Genomic DNA, 8467 nt, shown 5'->3' with positions numbered 1-8467 from the left:
GACACCTCTGGATCAGTGTGGGGAGAAAGATGAGATATGAATCAATCAAATAAATAAACAGATGTATTTTATTTGGCTTTACTGCAAGTATAGTTTTTGTTCTGACAATTTCTTCAAGAACCTGCTTTCAGGTTCATAATGTCAGGTATATTTACTAGAAAGAATGAATAAATATCTTCACAGCAATGCTGTGAGACATTGGACTGAAATACAGTGATTTAGTACAACTCACCTGGTGAGATGAATGTGGATTTGATTCCAGATTTCCCAGGCTAAATCAGATTATTTTAAAACAAAATAACCTGTAAACTAATCACAAATACTGTCAGGCTTTAAACTGGGTTTTTTTTTTTTTTTCTGTCATATTCCAAGGACTTTGATAGGAAGACTATCACCAAAATGATCTGACCTTACTCAGATAGATTACAGATAAAATTACATATGCTAGACTGACATAGCATAATCTCTGAATTCAAACTGGTTGAAGACACATGCTATCACTTATTTTTATGTCTGAATCATTAAATATGCCCCATAAATCAAATCACAACACTGGAGATGTTAATCTGAACAAAACATGAAACTGTGAGCAATAAAAGTAAAATGTGGAACCTCAGATTTGTGCAACAAAGACTCCCAAAGGCATAGATCATTAATTTAATATTTACAGCCACAATGACAGCATCTGTACAGCTTTTGTGTTGATAAAGCTTTTCCTCCAGTTTCAATATAAAACAACAGTCAACCTTACAATCTGCATACATTTGAAATACATTTGAAGTACATTTGACTGGCTTCTCAAAAGAGATTGGGGTGGGGAGGAATATGCACCAGGACACTGAGAACTGGGCAAAAGGATTAACTATGAGGCAATGGAAGGCTTCCTACACTTCCTGCACCTGGTGAGATCAGTTTCATTTGGTGCAACCTGAGGATGTGGTCCAAGTATTTGGAAGTGTTCAACTGACCCATCTTCATACCTGACTCTTGCCTATCATGGTTATGAACACTGAGCTGGAGACCTTCTTTGGAAAGATCCAAGAGGTGAATAATGCCTTCTTGTGAAAGAAGGTGGGCGGTTGTGCATCTGCTCCTTGTGAAACACTTATAAAACTCAGATGTCTACTCCTTATGAAGCACTTTGTGGACTCTGAAGGAAGTTGTAAGATTCGTGGGTGTCTAAATTGTGGATGCTGGCTCATTCCACTGCAAAATCCACTGGTACCAGAAATAACATGTTCTAAAGGGATGTCATCCTGCAATGTTGATTTGCCTTTCCTCAAAAAAAAAGTATGGAGTTTAGCACACAGCTAAAAAAAAGCAACTTACTGCTTCTGAATTAAATTCTTAATTGGGATGTATCCTGATATGATCACATATGTTTTGCCACCAACACCACCAGCCGGGTGAATTCCAGATAACTTTTGGCTAGAATCTTTTCAAAATCTTTTTCAAGCCTCTTTTCAAAACCAGGAAGCTCCCGACTTTTCAAATCGGCAATCTGAGTGTGGCTGGGAGCCGGGATTTTGGTGGGTTTTAGGTGGGAGGTGGCATTGGTGGCAAAATACAAGCGATGATATCCCGCTACATCTCAGAAGAGGATTCAAACTGGGAAAGGTTTTTAGCTAGGTGTTTTAGCTATGCGAAAAACTCTGATGGCAAAGCACAAGAGCTGCTGAAACACATGCAGGGTGGATTGTGTTTGATTCATATATTGCTAATCTAGAAAGACAAGCCTCAGCACTACCAATCAAAAGTAACATAGTACCATTATTCTATATTTTCCTTCTCAAAGAGCATTTGGGGTGGTGGGATAGAGAAGCAGAAGAAGTTGTAAAATAAGGAAAGGCTACAATAATGAGGCTGGATGATTCCGTGATCAAAGTCTTAACTGAAAGAACTTTTCCTCATGGCTTTGTCATTCCCTAGCAGAAAGGAATTAGTTTTAAAATTGCCATTGCATGCTCACATTTCTAATCCAAATCACAGGAAGAAGAACACCCCCCCCCTTTTAATCTTACCTGCTAGTATCCTATGTGTTGTAGTAATGTGCTGGTAGCCAGTTGCTGAAAGTGTGTGTGAAGACTTTTAGCACATTTCCTGTGATTATTCTTCTGGAATGACAGTATCTTTTGCTCCTATTCAAACCAGCAAAAGTTTGGGAAAGGATATATCAAAAAGATCAGTGCAAAGTTCAAAACCAAACTGCTTACATAACAGAATGAGAGACAACTTCTCTCATAACTGGAAATTCACTGTTTCTGTCAGGCAGGCAGGCATCTGAGAAAAAGATCAATAACTAGTTCAAGTGTTCCAGCTGAGGTGATAATCACAGAGGAGGCTTGTAGGGGAATGTGAAAGCAAATTTTTCCCATGCAATTTGTCTTTCTAGTAAGGCCACAGCCAGGAGCTTTTAGCTGATGCATGAACAGCATTTTTACAACATCCAAGTGACTTGCAATGACTCAAAAGGGATCAGAAAGCTCACAAAGGGTGGTATCCAAATAATATTCTACTGCAGGCAGAACACATCCAACATTGCAACATCTTCACTGTGACCCCTGTAGCCTCCAGAGCACATTGGGGGAGTCCCCTGGAAAAGACTGGGGTGAGGATCAGGTGAAATCAACAACAATTTCAAAATCCTCTCTCCTTGTACTTCTTTCTGTAAATACTGGCAAACAATTTAGATTATATATGATTCTTCCATAAAGTATCAATCTTCAACTCAGAGCAATCGGGGCATTATTTAACAATATGAATACTGATGATATATAGACTCAGAAGAAGTAGAAGTATAGATAGGAAGAAAGAACATCAATAATCTAAGATATGCAGATGACATAATAACACTAGTGGAAAACATCAAAGACTTGGAACAATTATTAAGGAAAGTTAAAGAAGAAAGTGAAAAGCAGGTTTACTGCTGGACATAAAGAAACAAATAATAATCACAGAGGATCTACAGAAATGCAACCTAGATAATGAGGATATCGAAACGGTTAAAAGATTTTCCATACCTTGGATCAAATATTAACCAAAATGGAAACTGCAGTCAAGCAATAAGAAGAAGACCGAGGATGGGAAGGGCAGCTATGAAAGAACTAGATAATATCCTACAGTGTAAAAATATATACACTGAACCCTAAAGTTATAATCATCCAAGCCATTATATTCCCCATCCTCATGTACAAATATGATAGCTGGATAGTGAAAAAAGCAAATAGGAAGAACATCAACTCATTTGAGATGTGTTGCTGGAGAAGAATGCTGAGGATTTGTGGACAGCCAAAAAGACAAACAGATGGGTCCTAGAACAGATTAAGCCCAATCTCTCCCTGGAAGCCAAGATGATGAAACTGAGGTTGTTGTACTTTGGCCACTTCATGAGAAGGCATGATTTATTCGAAAAAACAATAATGCTAGGAAAGGTAGCAGAAAGAGAGTGCCAGATGACTAGATTTATCAAGGTGGTCAGAGGGCTGAGTCTGCAGGACCAAAGCAGAGCAGTGGAGGATATGGGGGCTTGGAGATGTCTCATCCACAGGGTCACCAACAGTACAGATCAACTCAAAGGCAGTTAACAACAAACAACAATATCTGTTTAGAGGCCAACAATGTGGGGGACATATAGTCCATTTATTGCCCTGTTTATCTTTCTAAGTATTGCTTACACAAGACTGGCAGTGAGTGGCTCTTTGGGGTTGAAGACAGTGGTAACTCCTAGCCGGCCCCCACCTGGAGAAATCAGGGGCTAAATGTGGTACCTTTTACTATCAAAGCATGTTCTCTACCATTACAGTTATTCTCTGTATAACTGCCAAAAGGACAGTCCCTCCCTGCAAGCTTCTAAAATAGTTATGGGGAAAGTGAGGTATAGAAGATAAAAATAAAAACTGAGAAAAGATGATGGATGGTGAGGGGGGAGAGAGAAAGAAAACAATGCATTGAAAGCATAAGAGAAAAGGCATGTGTTTTTTTTAAAAAAAGTAGTGTAACTAGAAACATTGTAGGCATATACTGCTGTGAGATCAATAATCACCCCCTAATATTAGGGATGTGTGCCCCACAGCCTATCCTTCAGTCTTTGAGGGCTCTTCCAGAGGAGTTTACAGAATTGTGACTTCTTCTGATATAGGTTTTTGGCTTTTTGGGGGTTTCACCAGTTGTTGTTGCCTCTTATCCCATTGTTCTACTTGATCCATTCTTTTGAGAAGCTGTTTGCAGTGATCTCCTAGATCTGCATTAGGGCTTTTCCAACATTTTTGTATTGTTGGTTTTTTAAAAAATGAAGTTTGATGAAGTAGTTCTATGATCTGAAGGGCAAATTTCCCCCTTCAGCATTAAAAAAAATGTTTTAGAGCTAAAGTGTACATGTGCTATTTCACCGATGAATAATAGTGCTACAGCGTAATGTTCCAATATGTTTCAGAATTGTTCCAATATGTCTCAGAATTAAAAAGAAACCTATTCTAATGTGTGAATTAAATTTTGCAGCTTGTTCTGAGCATTGCCAGAGAATAGCATGTGTAAAAAAGGAATACTGTTTAAAAACTTTTTAAAAGCACACCAAAACTCAAGAACTACAGCAACAAATATGGCTTTATGTCCATTTCCCTTAGGAAGAGATTGGAAGTGCTTTGACAGCATGTAGAAAGATAAGGGGAAAGCTTGGAAAGATAAGGGCTACTTTGGGGGCATGCATCATCTAAACGCCAAACCCCCAAGTCATCTGGAAGCCACTTCTTTTGGCCTGTCTGTTACAGGCCACAGGCATGTTTACATTCATTTGCATTACTGTAATGCATGCTATGTGGGGCTGCCTTTGAAAAGTGCTAAGAAACTTTAGCAGCCAGATTGTTAACTGGGATTGGCAACAAGGAGCACACAACTCCTTTGTTGTAACAGTTCCACTGGCTGCCAGTCTGTTTCTGAGCACAATTCAAGGTTCTGGTGATGACCTAAAAAACACTATATGGCTTGAGTCCAGGCTATATAAGCCCATTAAAGCTCTAAGATCAGCTGAAAAGGCCCTTCTCTTTGTCCCACAAGCATCTGAGGCTCATTTGATGGAAAGAAGGGAGAGGGCCTTCTCCGTGGCTGCTACTAGACTTTAGAACTCCCTCCATACGTAAACCAAGATGGCTCTGTTCTTGCTTTCTGCTTTTTCGGTCATCAGGCTTTTAGAAACTGACTGGGATGGACTTTTAATGCTGTGTGTTGCTGTGTATGTGTGTATGCATATTATGAATTTTAATGTTTTTGACTTTATAAATTGTTTAATTGTTTTTAAAATAACTTATGTTTAAGCTTTTATTGAAGTTTTTATATAGCTTTTAATCTGTATTGTTTTCAAATATATTATTAGCCATCTTGAGTTTCATTACTGAGAGGAAGGTGGGATGCAAAAAATGATGGTGATGATGATGAAGACGAAAAAGAAGAGGAAGAGGAAGAAGATGATTTGCAATTATAAACAAGTACCTGGCCTTGAGGTGACATTAGTTTCTACATTAAGTTTCTCAAATCCAACAACAGCATTTAACATTCTATTCATTTTCAAGTCATAGTTTACGATTACTCTCTTGTTTGCAGAACATATCACTGACCTTTCAAAAGACCTGTTTGGCTCAGGTAGCAATGATCTGTTTGAAACTATCCCCATCCAATTTTAAACAAAATTATCTTCTGTAGTATAACATCCAGAAAGAAAGATCAATTAAATGTATCTGGCTGTTTGGATCCAACAAGAAAACAGAACAGTTTCATCACTTACTTGGCACCCGGATTAGGAAAGCATCTGGACTGGTATAACAGACAGCACAACTTGTCCTTATGCCTCATCCTTTTGCCTTGTTGTGTCAACATTCATCAACCCAAAAATTTAGTTCACCAAGGAAAATGAGAGAGAAAACCAATACCCTGATGATGTATCTTCCTAAATGCTAACCAAACTGAAATATATGGAGGACCCTTCCAGTTGTAACCATGCACAGCCATGGGAAAGTCTCAGGTGCTTGACTGATTAAATGATCAAGGCTGAATTGCTAGTCTTAAATAATCAAAACTTATATAAAAAGTATACAGAAGGTCAAGGAATTAAAAACATGTGTGAAGGTACCAAGTTAGTGACCTCTTCTGTGCAAACACTGTTATCGAAAAAGTAGCATGTCATCTGGATATCCAGTCCAATGATTTTTCCATTCAAGGATTCTAGAACCACACATCAATTTTTACCACCATTCAAAACCCATTATATGTAGGTCTTAATTTAAAGAAAACTTGGAAAAGTAACCACCCTGGCTGGAAGTTATAGTCTAAAAACTTACCTTCCAAAGCTCTGAATTTAACAAGAGCTACTTAGACACATTACAACTATGATCCTTTGATACCATGGAGTTGAATCTGCTCTAATTCCACTGTAGGAAGGTGCCACAATATCTCTGTTGACTCCAGAGATGCTAAACAAGAGGGTTGAAGTGGGTAGCACATTCAAAGCAATTTTATAGCAGAACAAAATGCAGTTGCAGAAATAGATGAAGCTGGTATATTCCATATCAGAAGATTTGCCTATGTAGCCCAATACTGTAAATAGATGGCAGCAGGAATAATTCATTTTCTCCAAACCCATCCCTTTCCCATCACCTTACCACCTACTCATGTAAACTGGCGATTTGAGACACTGATCCTGGAATCTTCAAAATATCATGTTCTCATTATTTGTGGACCACCCCTACTGTTCAAATACAGTATGTTTATGTACACAAAAAGGAGGGGAACTAAGGCGCGTTACAGACGGCCCAGAAGGGGCAGTCTCGCGCTGCTGCCGGTTGCAGCATCCGGCAACCGCAGCAGCCAAACGGCACGGTTCCCGGACACTGCAAAGAAGGAGCGCAATTTTCACGCTCCTTCCTGCGGCCCAGAAGAGACACCGCAAGTGCCAAAGCGTGCACTCACAGCGTCACTTCCGCCACACGACGTGCAGACGCAGAGCGTCCGCTATGTCAAAATGGTGGCACCCATCTGTATGCTGCGCCACCATTTTGACGTAGTCATTACGCATGAGGGGCAAGGCGCGTCAGGAAGCGCCACCCCTCACGCGTAATGACGGCGCCTCATGGGCCCGTCTGTAACGCGCCAATAATTGGGTGGTGGACTGATTTCCACCTCATCCTCACAGTTCTTTGCAGGCTGGATGATATCAGAAAAAAACAGTAATGTGCTAATAAATATGTCAAATGCTTTAAATTATTTGTTCTGACTTTGGCTTCACATTGAAAGTGCAATCAGAGTCTTTTCCTAAGGAGAGCATATTTACCTCCCAATTAGATGATGGTAATGTGTTCTGTGTGTAGCTGCACTAAAAGTGTTTGTAAGCTGTGTGTGCATGTGCTGCGTGCCTTCAAGTCATTTATGACTTATGGCAACCCTAAGGTGAATGCAGGAGCAGCAGACTATAGTAAAGTGTACATTTGAAAGCCCATACAAAGCCAGTCTTACAAAAACTGCACTGGCTTCCAGTTTGCTTTCACCATCAATTCAAGGTGCTGGTTTTGACCTAAAGTACATCACTAGTGTGGTGCAGTGGTTTGAGCACTGGACTATGGTTCTGGAGATCATGGTTCAATTCCCTGTTCAGCCATGGAAACCCACTAGGTGACTTTGGGTGACTCACACATTCTCAGCCCCACAAAACTGCATAATAGGTTCACCTTAGGGGCTTCAAAAGTCAGGAAACAATTTGAAGGCACCCATCAACAATGTAGGAATTGTGCACCCTGCATGTTGTTGAAATACAGCTCTCATAGCCAGCACTGTCAATGGTAAGGAATCCTTTGAGTTGCAGTCCCATAACATCTGAAGAGTCATATTATTCCCAGTCCTGATTTAGATACTTCGAGTGATCAAGTGATAAGGTTGATAATTTCCCCATCAACTGTTGTTAACGTCATCAATGTCAGAGTATTCACTCTGCAAACTTGCTGCACCACACCTTCCAGACAGGACCCAGCACAGTGTACTTCAGGTGTGTTGGACTACAGTTGCCAAAACATCTAGGCAGCATGGTCCATGATAAGGAGTTGCCGTTCAATAAATACATCAGAAAGGTTGTTTGTAAAAGATTGGAGAAGACTGATGTAGTATCACACTCTTTAGATATGAAGATAACGTAACTGTTACATGGATTTGTAATTGGTTGACTGGCCAAACCCAAAGGGTGCTCACCAATGGTTCTTTTTCAGCCTGGAGAGAAGTGACCAGTGGGATCCCACAGGGCTCGGTCCTGGGCCCAGTGCTATTCAACATCTTTATCAATGACTTGGATGACAGAATTGGGGGCATACTTATCAAATTTGCAGATGACACCAAATTAGGAGAAGTAGCTAATACCCCAGCGGACAGGATCAAAATTCAAAATGACCTGAACAGATTAGAAAGCTAGGCCAAAGCTAACAAAATGAATTTC

At 39.9% G+C, this 8467-nt stretch overlaps 1 long non-coding RNA gene across 1 annotated transcript; it reads right to left on the bottom strand.

Annotated features, from left to right (window-relative positions):
- Positions 1–358: 358 nt before the first annotated feature.
- Positions 359–2454, bottom strand: LOC121918891. The gene is made up of 2 exons (XR_006101336.1): positions 2022–2454; positions 359–1273 (listed from the first exon to the last, which is right to left on the bottom strand). It is a non-coding gene; the product is annotated as an uncharacterized LOC121918891 (long non-coding RNA).
- Between the last annotated feature and the right edge of the window lie 6013 nt (positions 2455–8467).

The sequence above is a fragment of the Sceloporus undulatus genome, chromosome 1 (assembly GCF_019175285.1).
Source record: "Sceloporus undulatus isolate JIND9_A2432 ecotype Alabama chromosome 1, SceUnd_v1.1, whole genome shotgun sequence".
NCBI lineage: Eukaryota > Metazoa > Chordata > Lepidosauria > Squamata > Phrynosomatidae > Sceloporus > Sceloporus undulatus.
This window is presented reverse-complemented; position numbering and strand designations above follow the sequence as displayed.